The sequence below is a fragment of the Ambystoma mexicanum genome, chromosome 11 (genome assembly GCF_040938575.1).
Source record: "Ambystoma mexicanum isolate Mex_15411 chromosome 11, UKY_AmexF1_1, whole genome shotgun sequence".
NCBI lineage: Eukaryota > Metazoa > Chordata > Amphibia > Caudata > Ambystomatidae > Ambystoma > Ambystoma mexicanum.
The window spans coordinates 60395824-60413835 of NC_090934.1; the positions used below are offsets into that span (position 1 = coordinate 60395824).

At 46.4% G+C, this 18012-nt stretch overlaps 1 protein-coding gene across 1 annotated transcript in view; it reads left to right on the plus strand.

Annotated features, from left to right (window-relative positions):
* RIMS3 (regulating synaptic membrane exocytosis 3) overlaps positions 1 to 18012 on the plus strand; it is a 425581-nt gene that overhangs the window by 354927 nt on the left and 52642 nt on the right. The window lies entirely within an intron of this gene.

An 18012-nucleotide genomic window follows, 5' to 3' on the forward strand; every position in this document is an offset into this window, starting at 1 on the left:
CTTGCAGCCTGAAAACAGTGCGTGGGGTCCCCCACAAACAGGCCTGCATCTAGGGGACCCTATGATCGTGATCGTGATCGGAATATCTGCATGCGATCTCCCGTAAACCGCTTCTTCCCCTTGTTACACTGCGTTAGATCAGAACACCTGATCTTACCTCTGCGCAGTGAATCCTATGCGCAAGTGTCTGTATGCCTGCCTTTGGTGGCAGATAGTAAGAGGGCTTTGCATGGCCATTTCCCGGGCGGGGAAGTTGCATGGTTGTATCCCTGAATCCACGCAATAGTAGGCGTGCGATGTGAAGGCTGTTCCATGTAATGCCCACATTTTCCCTTGTTCTTCCTCATTTTCCAAGTTCCGCACTCTTCCCTGTCCTCTGTGCAAGCCATGCCCACACTCTGCGTAGTGTCTCGCGCAAGCCACTCAGACACTTACAGAGACGTGCTGAGCCTGTGCGAAGTTCATTTTGTTCTGCAAAAATGACTTTTTACAGACTTTGCACTGCAAAAATATACTTTGAAAGTCATTTTGAACCGTGCAAATATTCCATGAATCGGGCCCTAATACTAGTTTTTTTTTTTTAAGTCTTCACTTAGTGCAGAGGTCTTCAAACTGTGGGGCGCATCCCAGGGGGGGCACCAGAGCCCAGCTTGAAATGTGTAAAAAAAGAAAAAACTAGTTTTTTTTTTTTTTAGATTGGAGGAAATGGGAAGGGGAGGCTCACGTGGTCAGACTGGACCATAAAACGGTCTTAGGCACCAATGGGCCGGCAGTTGCAAATGGATATTCAGTCCTTTAGTCACAGACTGTTTGATTCGTACCCAAGGGGTTGTTTTTTGTTCAAATGTAAACAAATTGTGATATTTAAAGAATATTTAATTCAGCAACAATGGTCAAAACTACTAGCTGCATAGTGAAGTAACTCCTCAAACTGGCCTACGTTGGCCAAAAAAGTGGCCCATTTTGACTGTCCTACACTAGCATTTAGCATTTTTGGTACGGTTATCGCCCTATTGACCTATAGGCCAGTCCAAGCCTGCCGGCTCCTCCATAATGGGTGAGGGTGCGTCCGCTCACTGGCCACCTCACCCATTATGGAGGAGCCCAGGAGCCAGCCCAGTGAAACACTGAGCACTCCCTCAGATACTTTTTCCAGCTGAGGGAGTGCTCTTGGGCTGGCTGAACTGTCAAAGGGAAACACTGTTTGCCTTTGACAGTTCATTTCCCCAGCCGCACATGATCACTGAGCCATGCAACGCTGGCAGTGTTTTGCTTCACCAGCCTTGCAAAGCTCATTGGAAATGCTGGCTGGGGCACTGCATGTACGTATGTGCGAGGGGGTGCTCCTGTGCCTCCTCTCACATACGGACAGAGCAACCTGGAGCGGGGCATTTTAGCAACCACACGCAGGCCCCTTCAGAAGGTACGTTTGTGGCAATTTATTTTTTATTTAAATGTGTATGGATGTGTGTATGCTTGTGTTATGGGACTGTGGTGGGAGCAGGATGGGCGGCAGCACTGGGATAGTGGTGGGAATAGGGTGGGGAGAGCCCAGGGTCTGTACTGGGAGTAGGGTGCGGTGACGGCACGCATAATTTCGTAGCGATTTCTACATACTGTCCATCTAGCACTTTTGGGGGGACCCGGCCTGCCCAAACTTTGGTCAAGGGGGGCCCAGGCTAGCAAAGTTTGAAGACCACTGACTTAGTGTACCATTGTATGTTACCACAGCTGGGCACTGCTGAGAAGATGAAAAGAAGATCTTCGACTCTGGTGAGGGCTGCCACGTGCCCCCACTCGCACATGCCTGCCTAAAGCTGAGTATGGCCTGATTTTATATCATGTCTCCCTCAAAACAGTACAGTACATCAGTACTCTTGCAAAGTGTGCAAACTGTTCTCCGCTTGCACCTTCCTGGAAATCTGGAGGTTCGGTGCTATTTGGCCGGTCAACAGGAGCGGATTGCAAACTCTGAGCCCTTCCTTGATACATTTGTGCACTGCAAACCTTTAATAGTGCTGCCTGGTCCCTTATGCTTCTAAGCACTCTAATAACAGGTGTTACTATGACCCACTTTAATGGTACTTAATGTATTGATCCATTCTTTCTTGCATGCCAGAGATTTCACATTGTCCTGTGACATGGACCTGACATCACGTGGTAATTGGTCAGAGGTCAATGCACAGTTCTGTGCATTGTGACAGCTAAGACCCAGGGGACTCGGGTGGGGAGGGGCAGATCAGAGCTGCCTGTGCTGCTATAGCTGCGGCTTTGTGTTTGTTGCAGTCAGGAGCCCAGTGTTTTGGGCACATGTAGGTCAGCTAGATTAACCGGTAGCCAGTAAAAATGTAGTCAGTGAACAAGTCGTGATGAAAATATCTCTGCAGTGAAAAAGATGCCAATCAAAAAAGTAGTCAAAAATGATGCTGAAAAGTAGCCAAAAATGTAGTGCTGCTATAAAGAATGTGAGGGTTAAGGAGGGTTTAGTGGGCTTGTGAGTGCCTGTTTTAGAGTTAGGATAGGGGTTAGGGTAATGATAGGGGTTAGGGTTAGAATACATATTTTAGGGTTTGTTTAGGGTAGGTTAAGTGTCAAGGTAAGTGTTAGGGTATAGGTTTGGATAAGTGTTAGAAAGTTATAGGGAGGTTGGATAGGGGTTAGGATAAACCTACTGGTTAGAGTAAAGTAAGTATTGGGGTAAGTGTTAGAGTTGTAGTTAGGGAAAGCCTAACGTCGGGATTACCGCAAGGGCTCAGGTTGCAAAAGGGCTATGTAATTTGTGGCAAATTGGTGTTGGGGCTGGAGAAAGGTTCACTGTTCATTTTCTATTTATTTTGCATTCAGTAATATGCTAATAAAATGCTTTAGCGCACTGAAGCCTTAGTGTTCTGTGAGAGTTCAGGATAGGATAACGGTTGTAACTAGAGTTAGGGGAAGGTCTGTTAATGGAGTTAATGGAGGTTTTTTTAAAGGTTTGGGTCATTGTTATGGTTATAGTTTTGTACTTTTGTGTATTTAAAAATAATTATTTTGGCAACCTTATTACTGGCAACATTCAAAAGCTTTGCATTGATTGTATTGAATGACAACATTTCTTAAAGCGACTTTTTGCTGTCTACATTTTCACATGACTACATTTTTCTGGGGCCATTTTCACATAGATACGATTAACCTCGATAAAATGTGTTCCCATGGGTAGTGCCGGTTTCTTGCCACTTCTTTAACTCAAATCTCAGGGACAGACCATGTATTGAAGGGAAGCACCCGTGCCTCCCTTCTGGGAAGTAAATAAAAGTCTGACTTTTTTTGTGGCTAATATCTTTTTATTTTTTTATTTATTTGCATTTATTTCAATAATGAACTTTTACAAAGATGAAACATTACATTCACAACAAACAATCACATTTGTCGTACATACATAAAACGACTCAATTCATAAAAAACTTAATTCATAATTATCGGTTAGTATTCAGAACAGCTTATACACTTAATCAATTCTAAAACTTTCATACACTCAAGAGAAAGTTAAATCACTATCAAGAATATATAATACAATCACTTGCATGGTGTTTTTCGTGTCCTTTACTCCCTATTAGATAGCTCAAATATTGAGATCATCAAAGTTCATTTTCACACAACACCATACTCTGTACAAGGCAATTTGGACAGACCAATTTATATGTTTAAGCAGTATGACCAGTATTCAAGTAATTTTTATCAACTCATTCTCATGTGTCAGGTGCCCTAGCTGTGAGGAATTTGACCATCTACATGGGAAGAGTGCGCTCGGCTGGCCTTTTTTTGTTTGTTTAAAAGAAAGAATGTTGGGAGATCAACCTCCGAAAATATGTGGGGCCATTTCGGCACATATTTTCCATGCTCACCGCACAGCAGAAAAATAGTCATGTACTTACCAGTAGCTTACCAGCGCCGCCCTCCCCTGTCATGTGTAGCTGACACATTACAGCTGCAGGTAAAGCAAAAGCCTTTGGCCATGGGCAGCCTGATTAGAATGTCAAGGCCCCATGGATTTGCATCTTCATGGTCAAACCTTGCTGGTGGGGCCGAATATTGAAGAATGTTAATTAGCAGGCCTCCGGGAAGGTCTGGGTACAGGAAGTGACAATGGAGACCAGACGCCAACACCTCTTTCTAATGCAATGTGTCAACTTGGTACTATCACCCCTCCTAGGTGTGAAAGGGCAGTGAATGTGCTGTCTGGAACCACTCCTTTCAGAGCAGGCAAGTATGTGATTTGTAGGAGACGAAAGTATGTCTGCTACCCCCTACTTCAAAGGAGGCCCATGTTGTGACCAAGCGCTGCATAGGGCTCAGTTAATTAGGGAGACACTTTGATGTACAGCAGACAGGAAGATAGGTGGGACTTAGAAGTATATGTTGTCATCCTTCCCCAGTCTGTTGCCAAGCACCCTGGTTCTGACCTGAAGCATCACTGAAGATTATTGGTGGAGACACAAGATTGGCTCACTTAAGTTAGGCTTGGCCTGCACCAATCTCTGAGCCCTGTTTGCTTTAAAAGGGCGCTGAGTTCTCACTGATCAGATCATCTGAAGACTTCACAAGCAGTAAGAAGAAAGACTCATTTGGACCCGAACTGAAGGTACAGTCTACCTTACATCTTCCGCCAGTTAAGGAAGGCCAGGAGTTCCACAAGGGAAGCAAGATCCCTCCCCATAACATCTCACAGGAAAGAGAGGGAGAAACGGGACTCAGAGGACCCCTCCAGCAGATCCAGAACCGGTACCCAGCCAGCACACCGCATGCCCTGCTAGGTTCTGACAGCAAGCTTCCTAGGTGGGAAGTGCCAGAGAGTCTCTGGACAAAGGACAAGGCTGTTGCTTGCTCATCACTCTCCTGACCTTTGGGCCATCTGCCTTGAAAGAACATAAGCCCTGCAAAGAAGCTAGGAGGAGTGCCACACAAGCATCATCGAGTGTCCATCTTTTTAAGGACAATTTCAAGACAGTTGGGTCCTCGAACCGCATCCGGCTGCACCGCTGACTGTTGTAATGCCGCAGTCACCAGAGCCGTCCGAGACGCCTCGACCAGCATTCCAGATCCGCCAACCAGCAGAGAGACAATGATTCTTGGCCCTGAGCCACCGTGCCGGACAGCCTGCAGACGTCCATCCAGCCTCGCTTGCCGAAGTGCCTGCTGCCTGGTACCCGCAGCTGTCTCTCGCCACTAACTAAGTCTCACGGGCTGCAAAGCACCCTGTGACCACCTCAACACTGTTGAGCACCAAGAACTTCTTCAGCACTGGGCACATTGTGGTTCTGCCCCTCTTGTCCTTCTCCGAAGGCTCCTAGAGACAGTTATGACCCTTTGCCCATTTTGGTGCTGAAACCAAATAATCTTGAACAGTAAGACTGATTACTTTACCAACTACCCTCCTCTCAGTATCCAGAGTACATCCCTTTCCTTTGTGAAACTTTCTGTCCTCTGTGATCCTTTACAGTGTGGGTTGTACTTGTAGTGTGCTAGCACAGTCAGTTGTAGTAACAATAAAGTAGATATTTGTATAGAACCTTGACTGGACAGTCCCTTTCATCATTGGTTAATAATTGTATTTTCGCTGTGTTGCAACTAACCAACAATACACAAACTTGCAGAGATAAGTCTGCTGTTGCGTCCACGTTACCAAAATTGGACATGGAGGTCCTATAATTCACTTATATTCCAATCTGGTCGGATCCCTTCTGGTGTACTAGAGGTGTGGGGTTGATTGATGGTTTAGAAACCAATATTCATCCCTGGACCACTGGTGCCGCGAAAGTTGATTCGTCACACTAGCAGAGTTCTATAAATATGTCCTAATCTAAGGCATTCAGTGAGCAAATGTCTTGCAGTTTCTACACACAAGACAATTTTACAGATTCTACAGAATCTCACCTCCCAAGGGATTTTTCATTGGGCTCCCCGGATAGCTTGGACAGGCAGCTAGTTGGTACACATTAATAATCCAAATTAAGGCACTTCAGGATAGGGGCAACATAGTAGGTAATGCTGTGGTTTCATATAGGTGTAGGTAACCTGCGCAATTTGCCAGTAACCATTTTCCATGCATTTTGAATGTGCCCCTTTTAGTTTCAAGAAATTCGCACATCGCTTGAAATCTGGTCTCCAATCAATCATGGAAATGCTTCTTTTACCAACTTTACAAACCCATTGTTTTTCTCAGGTGTGTGGTCAAGACAATAATTGGCACCCAGCATTGTTAACAAGGGGCAAGTTGAGAGAGTTTTAGATTTTAGAAAAGATTCTCCTCTTCGTTTGAGTGCTAGAGCTTTCCACGATAGTAGACCCAATTCTAGGCGTATGTGCTCAACCGATGTCGATGGAGGTAGCCATAACACACAACACCAAAAGAAACCCTCGAGCACTTGTAACCAATCCAAGTCATGGATTTCCTCTGCCTCCAAACCATACAAAATTACTGGACAGAACCACTGCTTACACATGGATCCCACCCAGAGAAAACCCTGCATGACCCAGTGCAAATTTACGGACCATAAATGAAATTTGTTTGCGTTGCGAGATTAAGCTGTTATAATCTCGCTGTGTCCCTTTTATTAGTCATTTCTAGTCCTCAGTAAGCATAGCACTGGGTATATTCTATACAGCCAAGATCTGGACTCATTGTTTGCCACCGAGTGTGGCGGGATGTAACCAGCATGGTTTTTGTTTTTCTTAGATTAACAGTCAGACCGTGTTCCTCTGCATCATATGCCAGGGCCTTCAGCATTGCTTTCATCCCTGTCACATAGAAGTAGATCGTCAGCATATAGCATAGCTAAGATCGTCAGCATATAGCATAGCTAAGATCGTCAGCATATAGCATAGCTGTAACCGTACGCTGACCGATCTTCGGAGGACACTTGGCACTCAATGACATCATATTTGGTAGATCCGAAATGTAGAGGTTAAAAAGCAGGCCAGCAAGAGTGCAACCCAGCTTTACCCCTCTATCAACACAGATGTCCCTAGAAAGGAGCCCATCGTTACCTAACTGTATCCGGTGTTACGGATATTACACACGGTGTAACACGGAAATATGGAGATGTTTCTGTGTGGAGAGCCACAATGATCTGCAACCATTCCGGACAACCAAGTGCGCATAGCTTTTTCACAGCAACTCTCGATTCACTTGGTCGAATGCTGCTCGGAAGTCAATGCACGTAACATAGACGATGGACTGTCTTTGGCTTTTGCCCGCATCATGACTGCGTCTAACACTCTGATGTTAGGAGTGGTGCCGGACCCCTTTAGGAATCCCGTTCGAAATGGGTGCAGAATGTTACTCTCACTAACCCAGGATTCTAAATGATCCAGGACAAACCCTGCAAAGACCTTTCCTGTGATTTTCTAGGAGGCAATAGTTGGCTGGAGCCAGACGATCCCCAGTTTTAAACACTTGGACATTGATGGCTTTTTTCCAAGAACTGGGGATACGTCTCTCTCGGCAAACCTTTGTACACATATCACAAAGGATAGGAGCCCATAATTCATAATCGCCTTTTAATACTGCTGGCGATAGCCCATTAGGCCCAGGAGCTCGGAGGTGTTTGAATTTGGTTAGGTAGGCAACCATATTGGGTGTGTTAAAAGGCATGGGCCAGTTGTTATTTGCGGGCGGCTCAAATCTGTCTACGTTAACACAATCCTTAATTTTTCCCACAATTAATGTGGCTAATTTAAAACTTTAAATATCTTTGGCGATGTTCAATCAAAAATGCATTATCTTGTACTGCGCCCAGATACCTTTGTGTGAGACGCGCACTATAAATAAATAAACAAACAAAAACACAGCTCGAGGGCTATTATCCAACCGAACTGTGAATTTGGGGAACAGTAAATATAGCGTAATTAGCCAAATATTGCCATTTTTACTGTTACCACCAAACTCTTAAAGACTGCCCCTAGAAGGCAAATGGAGAAAGACAGAAGTCAGCCTCTGCGCAGAGGCGGAAACGTCGAGTGAGGCATGGCTGACCAAGGCTCCCGACCAGAAGGAGCAGGTGTTTCAATTGGTGGCCCACAATACAGGCTGCAAGGGGAGGAGACATGACAGAGAGGCACTGCCTCAGAGCGCGTTGGTCACCTTCCGAGCAGGCACAGAGAAAAAGCAGACACGAATTCATCTAACAAATGCCTAGTCTGGGTAGAGTCAGCTATGACCTCGCGAAGGTCATAACCTCGCGTGGACACCAAAGAGGCTGTGCGGCAAGCTTTGAGTTTACTTTCCTCACTGGGCAGCTGACTCGACAGTATGTCTTGTTTGCAGAAAGGCGCAAGCCATATTTAGGTGGACTAGTTGGTTAACAGCTATGCTTGCCAGTACCGGGAACGTTTACACGTTGTGAAAATCCAGATCCCACGATGCACTGGGCCTCTGTGCAATATTAATCCGGTAGGCCACGTTTCGGCACGAGCATTTCGGCGCCGCCACTGTGGCGCCACACTCAAATCGGCGCCGGTCATTTGGCGCAAAGGTCAATACACGACCCTCGCGCCTATCTTCGTGAGTGCAGAGCAGAGACGCATCATATCTATTATGAAAGGTTTTTTAAGTCGGAGTATAATGAACGGCCGCCGTAATGTCTCCTCCTGGGAGCAGGGCGATGAACTGGTTAACACGAGCAAGAATGGCGGGGAGGTTTACATACCATTGGCCCTCCCTCAACACCACCCGCTGTCCCCACACGATGCCCGCTATGTGGCTATTCAGAAATTATGAAACCACAGCAGCCACGCAGACAATTGGGCGGTGCCTTGCTGCAGAGGTGTCCAGATTGGTTAATTCCTTCAGCTTCACCATTGATATAGCTTAGTGGGTTGCGGCACCTGCTGCAGAGGTTTATAAATAGCACGCGGGTCCTCTGGTTCAATCACGCTTTTCCTGTTCTGCAGGTCGGGTACTATGCCGGTGAAAAGTACACTTGTTGGGGATAGAGGCGAATAGGGGTGTAGTGTGTGTTGTACACTTGTTACTTGTGTACTCTTCTGAGTGACCCGCATATACGCAATTCACAATCGTTATCAAGTGAAATACTCCATATTGTGCTTCATGGGCCCGCGCCTGTCTTCTGCCCTCTGGTTTCTTCCCTTTTTCAGGTCCACCCAAACATTATTTTTTTTATTAAGTCTTTTCTTCTTGTATTGTCGATATACTTGGCGTGGTTTCCAAGGCAACCCGGCAGAGGCGCCAGCCTCCAGCCTCTGAGGGCTTTTCACTGTGTGTCGGTAGTTGCGTCGCTCGCAGTGCGTCTCACACTGTGACGAGGTGAGGGCACGCAAGCATTGACACTTCATAAGCGGATGAAATCGGGTTTATTTATGAATTATTTGGACATGCACCAGCCGCAAAAAAGCAGTCGCTCCCTGCGCCCCAAGTGGAAACGAGGGAAGCAGTAATGCAAGGGGGGGGGGGGGGGGCGCGGGGGGACTGCCAATGATTACCCAAGTTTTTCAGGTGTGGGGAGTTCATTCCCATATGGTTACTCCATGTGTGTCCCACCAGATGTTTTGACTTCAGCTCCCATCAGCTGGAGCCAGCCTAGTCAGTCCTGAGGGTTCATGGGAGTTGGAGTCCGAATCATCGGGAGGGCCAAACCCTACTCTGATGCAGAGGCGTTGCTAGGGGGGGTTAAGGGGGCTATAGCCCCAGGTCTTTTGGTTGTAGCCCTGGATAGAATCTCAGGAGCTACAGCCAAAAGACTAGCTAGCCCCCAACCCCAACTGTTCCGACATCAGTTTAGCCCTGGGTCTTTTCCAGACCTAGCAACACCCCTGCTCTGATGGCACAGCACTCTTTCCTGGTCCCTTGGTGCCAAAGAATGCCCCATAGTCCCCCAACCTGGCACAGAGTATTTATTGCCAGTCAGGGCTTTTCTATCTGAGGACTTGGGCCTGGGTAGGATTTTGAGGGAGGGATTTTGAGGGGTTATCTCCCTCCTTGCTTTTGGAAGTTGAATATTGATTTCCAGTGACTACAAAAGTAGTTCTCATCGTACACGTTTGTAGTTTTAATTCAGTAAAATACATTGTAGTTAAACAAACCACAGGTATTTCGATGTAGAATATGTGTTGTGTACACGTGGATGATTGTTTATCTTGTTACCTCGTTGTTGCAAGTTGTGGTCGTCCGGGAAAGGGTGAAGAAGGGGTCAGAAAGGGCGGGCTATACCCCATTTAATAAATAAGAGACACCTGAACATTGGCTTTCACCTGAACTTAGCAACGCTTCCTTTCTCTCCTGAAAAAAAGCAACATTTATGAAGTGTTATTTATATAGCGCCTTAATCCAAAGTGCTTTACAGAGCACATATTTACATACAATATCACTGAACGGAAATTGCCCCTCATACCTCGGAAGGATGAAAAGCTGAGTTGGCCTTGCCGGGATTCAAACCTGTGACCTGCAGATCACACTAGCGAGCGCGTAACCCGCTGGGCTATCTTAATGGGAAGGAGAGTGAGGGGAGAGGCTTGCAGCAGGCGGACACCTGTGCACTGCTTTCATTACCTCCAACAGTTCAGCATCAAACTCGACCAGTTTTAAATTGCGTTTCATATATTTTTTTAAAAGACGCAACCACTTACCTTGCCAGATCCTGCCAAAAGCCAACGAGAAACATAACAATGTTATTGACACACACCATCCATCACACCAAGTAAACGTTGTAAACTTGACCATTTTCCAGGGACATTAACAATCCCCTGGAGCTGCACGAATGTCAAATACTGATTCAACTAGTTGGCAATAGGTGCGCCGAAAGAAGCGCCCATAAGGGGACCTGCGGCAAAACGTCTAAACGTCCTGCTTCGGTATAAGCACAGGGGGGGGGGGGGGGGGGGGGTGAGAAACATGGTCTTCTGCTGCCCTCTGCTGGCTTTAGCTGCCAATGAGAGTTTTCTTTTCGATGAGAAATGAGCCCATCAAGATTTCGCGTGGATAGGAAACACTGTCATAGGATTATATCCCAGTCAGGGGGTCCCTAAACCGACATGCATCGCTTCACGTTAATTAGAAGAGCTGTGGAGATCTGCAGTCAGCGAGCAAGCTCACCACCATGTAAAAAGGCAGCTCAGGGGTTAACCTCGCCAAGACATGTTTTCCCAAGAGGAGACACATGGTGCATCCGGTAGCTCATGTTTCAGAATATTTATCTTAGCCAAAAGGTCTACACCTGTGTGGTTCCCACCTGTCTCCGCGGTCTTACCCTGTAACATGGACTGCACACACCTCCCCTCTGCACCCTCTTCTCTATGGCGTTCCCCAAGGGTCTGCACTGCCCCCCCTCACTGCTCGTATTCCTTCCTATAATCTCTTTTTTCACCCTTTTGCGGGCGACACTCACATTTTATTTCCGCTTTCTTCCTTTGATGACACTTTGCATTTCAGTGTTTCTAAATGTCACTCCACCCCGCTGTCCAACATTGGATGGCCTCCCACTTTCTTCATCTCAATCCTTCAAAGACTGAGGTCCTTTTCTTCCGGCTTCCACAATCCCTCCTACTCGCCCACCATCCTTGCTACCGTTTTCCTCTTCTGGTCGTGATTTGGGTGTGATCTTTGACCCTTCTCTTACTTTCCTCCATGGCTCGGTGCTGTCGTTGCGCTCTGGATAGTGTTTGTCGTGCTCGACCCTATCTTTCATTTCATGCTATGAAGCCTCTTTTCTGCTTGGTTATTTCTCGCATTGACTACTGTCCATCTCTTCTTCTTGGGTTTCTGCTTCTCATCTTCGTCCTCTTCGTTCTATCTATAACCCTCGGCTCGTCCCCTGTTTTCTGTCTCCTCGTGCCGCTATCACGCCATCGTTACTCGCGATATCACTTCTTCCTTTTGAGTCTCGTCTCTTCTCTCATTGTCTGTCAATTGCTTTCAAGAGTAGTCATGTTCTTGCTCCTTCTTATCTTTCTTCGCTGATTTCACTTAATTCACCTGCATGTTCTCTCCTTGAACCCAGAATCAGTTGCTCCTTACTCTCCCTAAGCCTCCATGTGCATCTTCTCGTTTCAGGTCCTTTACTCTTCTTGTGCCCAAACATTGGCGCTCTCTGCCTGTCTCTGTCTGCTCTTTTCCTACTCTCTGGATTTTTCAGCCCCACCTTAAAACCTATATATTCGTATATATTCTTTCGACTAATTAAATTCTGCACTCCCCCCTCTTCACAATTAATTGGATTTCATTGTTCACTTCATTGTACTGTTGTTTAATTACTTATAGCGCTTTTGGCAAAGAGCGCTATATGAATTCATTAAAATAGAGATACAAATAATACAGCATTTGCCCACTGTTCTGAAGGACAGTTGATTAAATAATAAGTCTGCTACGGGAGCAGAGCATGTTCCATCATCCCACAATAAAACATTTATTAGAGCAATACAACATTGTGTTCCTAGTAAAACTAATTAAGAGCCACTGTGGATACTAAGCCACTCACAATAATGAGCCACTGATGATCCTGAGCCACTGATGATACTGAGTCACTGTCGATACGGAGCCACTGTCGATACTGACCCACAGAGCCACTGTCGATACGGAGCCACTGTCGATCCTGAGCCACTGATGATACAGAGCCACTGTCGATACTGACCCACTGAGCCACTGTCGATACTGAGCCACTGATAATACTGAGCCAATGTCTATTCTGAGCCACTGACGATACCTAGCTATTCTCAATACAGTGTCACTGACAATAGTGAGCCGCTGATGATACTCAGCCACTGATGATACTGAGCCACTGTTGATACTGATTCACTCTCGATACAGAGTCACTGATGATAATGAGCCACTGTCGATCCTGAGTCACTGACGATTCTGAGCCACTGGCAATACTATCCACTGACGATTCTGAGCCACTGTCAATACTTATCCACTGACGATACCTAGCTATTCTCAATACAGAGTCACTGACAATAGTGCGCCACTGATGATACTCAGCTGCTGATGATACCGAGCCACTGTCAATACTGATTCACTGTCGATACAGAGCCACTGATAATACTGAGCCACTGATGATACTGAGCCACTAATGATACTGAGCCACTGATGATACTGAGCCACTAATGATACTGAGCCACTGATGATACTGAGCCACTAATGATACTGAGCCACTGATGATTCTGAGCCACTGTCAATACTGATCCAGGGATGATACTTAGCTATTCTCAATACAGAGTCACTGACAATAGTGAGCGCTGGTGATACTCAGCCACTGATGATCCTGAGCCACTGTCGATACCGATTCACTGTGGATACAGAGCCACTGATAATACTGAGCCACTGTGGATACTGAGCCACTGATGATACCTAGCTATTCTCAATACAGAGTCACTGACAATAGTGAGCCGCTGATGATACTGAGTCACTGTCGATACTGAGTCACTGACAGTGCCAAGTCACTGATGATCCTGAGTCACTAACTTTACTGAGCCACTGAATGTCCTGAGCCACTAACAATGCTGATACTGAACCACTGCAATACTCAGCCACTGACGATAATGATCCACTCTCGATACTGAGCCACTATTGATACTAAGCCACTCATAAAACGGAGCCACTGTCGATACTGTGCCACTAATGATACTGAGCCATTGTCGATAGTGAGCCACTGACAATACTGAGCCACTGACGATACTGAGCCACTGACAATACTGAGCCACTGATGATACTAAGCCATTGACGATACTGGTCCACGGACGATACTGGGCAACCGATACTATAGAGTCACGGATGCTCCCAATCTGTCGGCAATATTAAGTCATTAATATACCGAGTGACTAATAATACAAAGCCACTGATACCAATGAGCAAAGGCAGACCCTTACCCTGAGCCACCGCTGATTGTGACACTAAGACCTTGCTCTGCAATATCCTGTAGACCTCATGAAATCATCTCTGGAGCGAGAATGGTCGCGTTGTCCAATATCCTCAGTGTGGAGATTCTGCGTTGATTATGAACCCATTAGCTATAGTTCATTAGGTTGAGTACCTGCTGCAGAGATTTTTGTGTGACCTTTAGATTGGGCTTCGAATTCCAGGCAGGCACTTTACAGCCTTTTCAGCTTGATACTATAGGCTGCATTGAGCTGTTTGCCATTGGATAAGACTCCTGGTGTTTGCGGATTGTACAAATGGCCGTGTAGCTGCTCAAAGGTGTTCTCATGACGGTGGTGGAGGGATCTCCTGACAATGGAGAAGTGGATCGATTGTGAGCTGCTTTCAGTATTTCCTGCCTGATTTTTAGAAAAGTACCAAACGAAAGTAGCTTTAAAAATCACCCTTCTGCTATTTAGAAACAGGCGTCTGACAGCTAAACTGACGTGAAAGAGCTTAAAATTGTACTGATTTGCTCAGTCTTTTAGGCAGTAACTCCAAGGCCTAAACAAACAATTGAATCACACCGGTCAGATAGCACAGTGAGCTAAGCGCATGTCGCTGATATCAGTGTGCAGCCTACTGTGGCAGGTTTGAATACCGGCAGGGTCAACTCATCCTTCTGTGATTGAGAAATTGAGTACCACTCTGTGGGATAATAGTGTCTTCTGTTATTAAGGTGCTCTGAGACCTATGGGTGTGTAGCGCTATATAAGAAATACATTATTAGTATTAACAAAGGCAGGTGTGGAAGGGAATAACTGAGGCAGACTCAGGGATTGGCTAGTGAGGAAAGTCTGATGTGTGACACCTACGGGACTAGAGCTGCAAATCCACCAACAAATTAATCAGGAATGGTGTTAGAGACAGGGCATACATTTGAGGGTGGAAAGGCTGACCTATGATTTGCAGCTCTAGTCCCATAGGTGTCACACATCAGACTTTCCTCACTAGCCAATCCCTGAGTCTGCCTCAGTTATTCCCTTCCGCACCTGCCTTTGTTAATAATAATAAGGCTGGTGGTGAGGGATTTTCTGGAGAGGTTTATGAGTTTGGTGGAGTATGCGGCTGATGAGGCGATGGCTTTAACTTGTTTTTGCATATTTAATGCTGCGTTCAGGTAGACTCCAAGTGTTTTGACATAGGAGATAATGGGGTGATATTCCCGTTAATAAAGAAGGAGGCGTAGGCAGGGTCTAGTTGTTTAAAGCAGTGAGGCGAGCCAACAAGGAGAAGCTCTGTCTTATCATCGTTAAGGCAGAGATGGTGTGATGCCATCCAGGCCTGGATGATGCTGTAAACGTGGTTGATATTGATAGAGTCTAGCTCGTGGTTGCCAGTGATTTTGAGGTGGACTTGTGTGTCATTAGCAAAATTAGTATAGGGTATATTGAGGCTGTCCGTGTGGTCAAATAGAGGTTTTGTGTACATATTGTCTAGTGTGGGGGACAAGTATGATCCTTGAGGAACACCCTAGAGAACAGGAATGGGATCTGCTGCTTCCATGCCTGCGAAGACCCTGGAGGAGCGTCCCGAGAGGAAGGACTCAATCCAACTGGCAGCTTCAGGTGAGAGGCTGAAGGTGGTGGTGAGATGATGCACAGGATCCAGTGATCCACGAGTTCAAAGGCCGCCGAGAGATCTAATAGGAGGAGGATGGCAATCTATCCAGTGTCTCTGATGTGGTTTAGTTGGATCTTGAGATCGAGGAGGGCGGATTTAGTGCTGTGTCTTGGTCTGAAGCCCGATTGCTGGGTGGCCAGAAGATTATGGGTTTCAAGATGAATTTGGAGTTGAGAATAGGTTGGGTGGTTGAGAATTTTGAGGAGGTAGGTTACTGTTGTAATAGGGTGCTAGTTGGTGGGGAGGGTGGGGTCAAGGGGGGGGGGGGGTTCTTCAGGAGTGGTGTGACCCAGGCCTCTTTGATGGAGCTTGGAATTGAGTTGATTTTGAAGGAAGCGTTGATGAAGTTGGCAATGGTGGGAGCAAGCACTTCAGCACACATTTTGACAATGTGAGCAGGGCATGTGTCTCCAGAGCAGTTTGAGGCTTTCAGGTGTTGGATGGTGGTGAGGACCTCAGCTGGAGAGACGGTGGATGATTGAAATGCTTGGGACATAAAAGTGGAAGGGGAGGGTTGCATTTGAGGGGTTTGAGGGAAGGAGAGACTTTTTGAGTATGGTTTTGCCTCTGAGTTTGTGAATTTTGATATCAAGGGCTGACTGGATGAGTGTGCACCAGGATCTGTCTTTAGTGAAGATGTCTATAGGTGCGGTTGGGTTTTCAAGCTCCCTAAGGATCCCAAAGAGCTCTCTGGTGTTGGAGCTTGCTTCTGTGATTCTAACCTTGTAGATGTTCGCTTTAGTGGCATAGATGGCTGTTTTGTAGGTGTTTGCTGAGCAGTGGGATGCTGTTTTATTTGCGAGGGTGCCGTTCTTTCGCCAGAGACGTTCAAGGGCTCATTTTTGTTTGTGGAGGGTGGCTAATTCATCTGTAAACCAGCTCAGAGGATTTCTTCCTTGCGGGTGGAGGTTTTTAAGGGGGCGTGTTGATCTAAAGCATTGAGTAGTGCAGAACTATAGTCTGTGAGTATGTCTTCGGGGTTGGTGCTAGCCAGCACTGCCTCAAGGGAGGGCAGGAGAGTGGGAGCTAGTTGCTCAACGGTGAGTTTACTTGTGTGTCTAGCTGTAATCGCAGGGAGGTTCTTACCTGAGCTGTATGTGGGATTGCAGGTGGTGGTTAGGGTCAAGCAGAGTAGAGTGGCCTGACCAAGGAAGCGGGTCAGTGGAGGTGACTTGGAGGGCTGTGTTGGAGGAGAGTATCCAGTCCAGGATCTTTCCTTTTTCGTGGGTAGAGGAGAGAACCATTTGGGAGACCGTCATTTCCTCAAGGGTTGTGGTGAGGGCAGTGGCCTTCAGGTCAGTGGGGTCTCTAAAGCCTAAGAGTATGAAGTTGGTTTTAGGATTCAGGAGGGGCGCGATGAGCAGGCGGATATCAGCTCCGGGGGAACCACTATGTGAGGGTTGGCGGTAGAGTAGTAGCATGTTGATGGGGTCGGATAAGTCCAGATGTCCTTCAAAATAAGCATTACATTTTTATATTTACATTTCTTTTCCTTTTTAAAACACGTCTTTGGTGAAAACACAGCAAATTTGATGTCCGTTGTGTTTCCAAAACCTCATCTGTTCTACCAACAGGGTGTCGGGTGGCGGGGGGGGGGGGGGGGGCGGAAGGGCTTTAAAGTGACAGTGTGTGATCTCTTTTTAATTTGAGCCATTAGGTGGTGCATGGCACACTCTCAGACTTCCAACATACAGCTGATTAGGGGGCGGGACTTCTGGAGAGGCAATTAGCGGCTCCTCTACACTAGTCCTTAGGGAAGTAGTCCACTGGCCTAAAGAGGCTAGGTTTGCCCAGTAGTGCTTTCCTCCTCCCGAATCCTGCTCCCCAGAAGAATTATTTCTGGATTATTTCACTCCAGAAACTGTGTGCAGCAGACAGTTTACATAGCCTGGCCACCATTTTGAAGTCAGTCAGAGCAGTGATAGTGGCGCTGCCACCCTATTCCTGTGGAAACTTTAAGCCATTGTTTCTTCTATCCATGAGTCAGCCAGAGAGAAGGCAGAGCTCAGGAATGAGAGTATTAGCATAAGCAGGTGCTTGTTGTTAAAAGTCTCCTCCATCAGGGCAGGGCAGTACGTGAGAAATCAGTGATGGTGAAGCGGGCTGAGGCAATAGTAATAAGGACTCAGTCTCCCTTCAGATTGCAAGTGTGGGATGTATGTTTTGACCAGCATGTCTTACTCTTATCCAAATAGCATAAGGATTAGGAGTGAAGGAAGGGCTCTGGGTAATCTCACCCCCTCACCCTCCCCCACCACCTCCAGGCAGATTTTAACATATCAGGTGGTTGTCCCTAATCCCTATGTATTTATTTATTTTAGTTATGTATAGCATTTGTTATACGCCCATACCCGGGGGTATCACGGCCTAGGTTACAGGTTACTTACATTTCTGGCTACAGTGATAAAATAGTTACAAATCATACAATCCAATGGGGATGCATAAACAAGCATGGTGTAGGTTACACGGTTGATTCTCTGGGT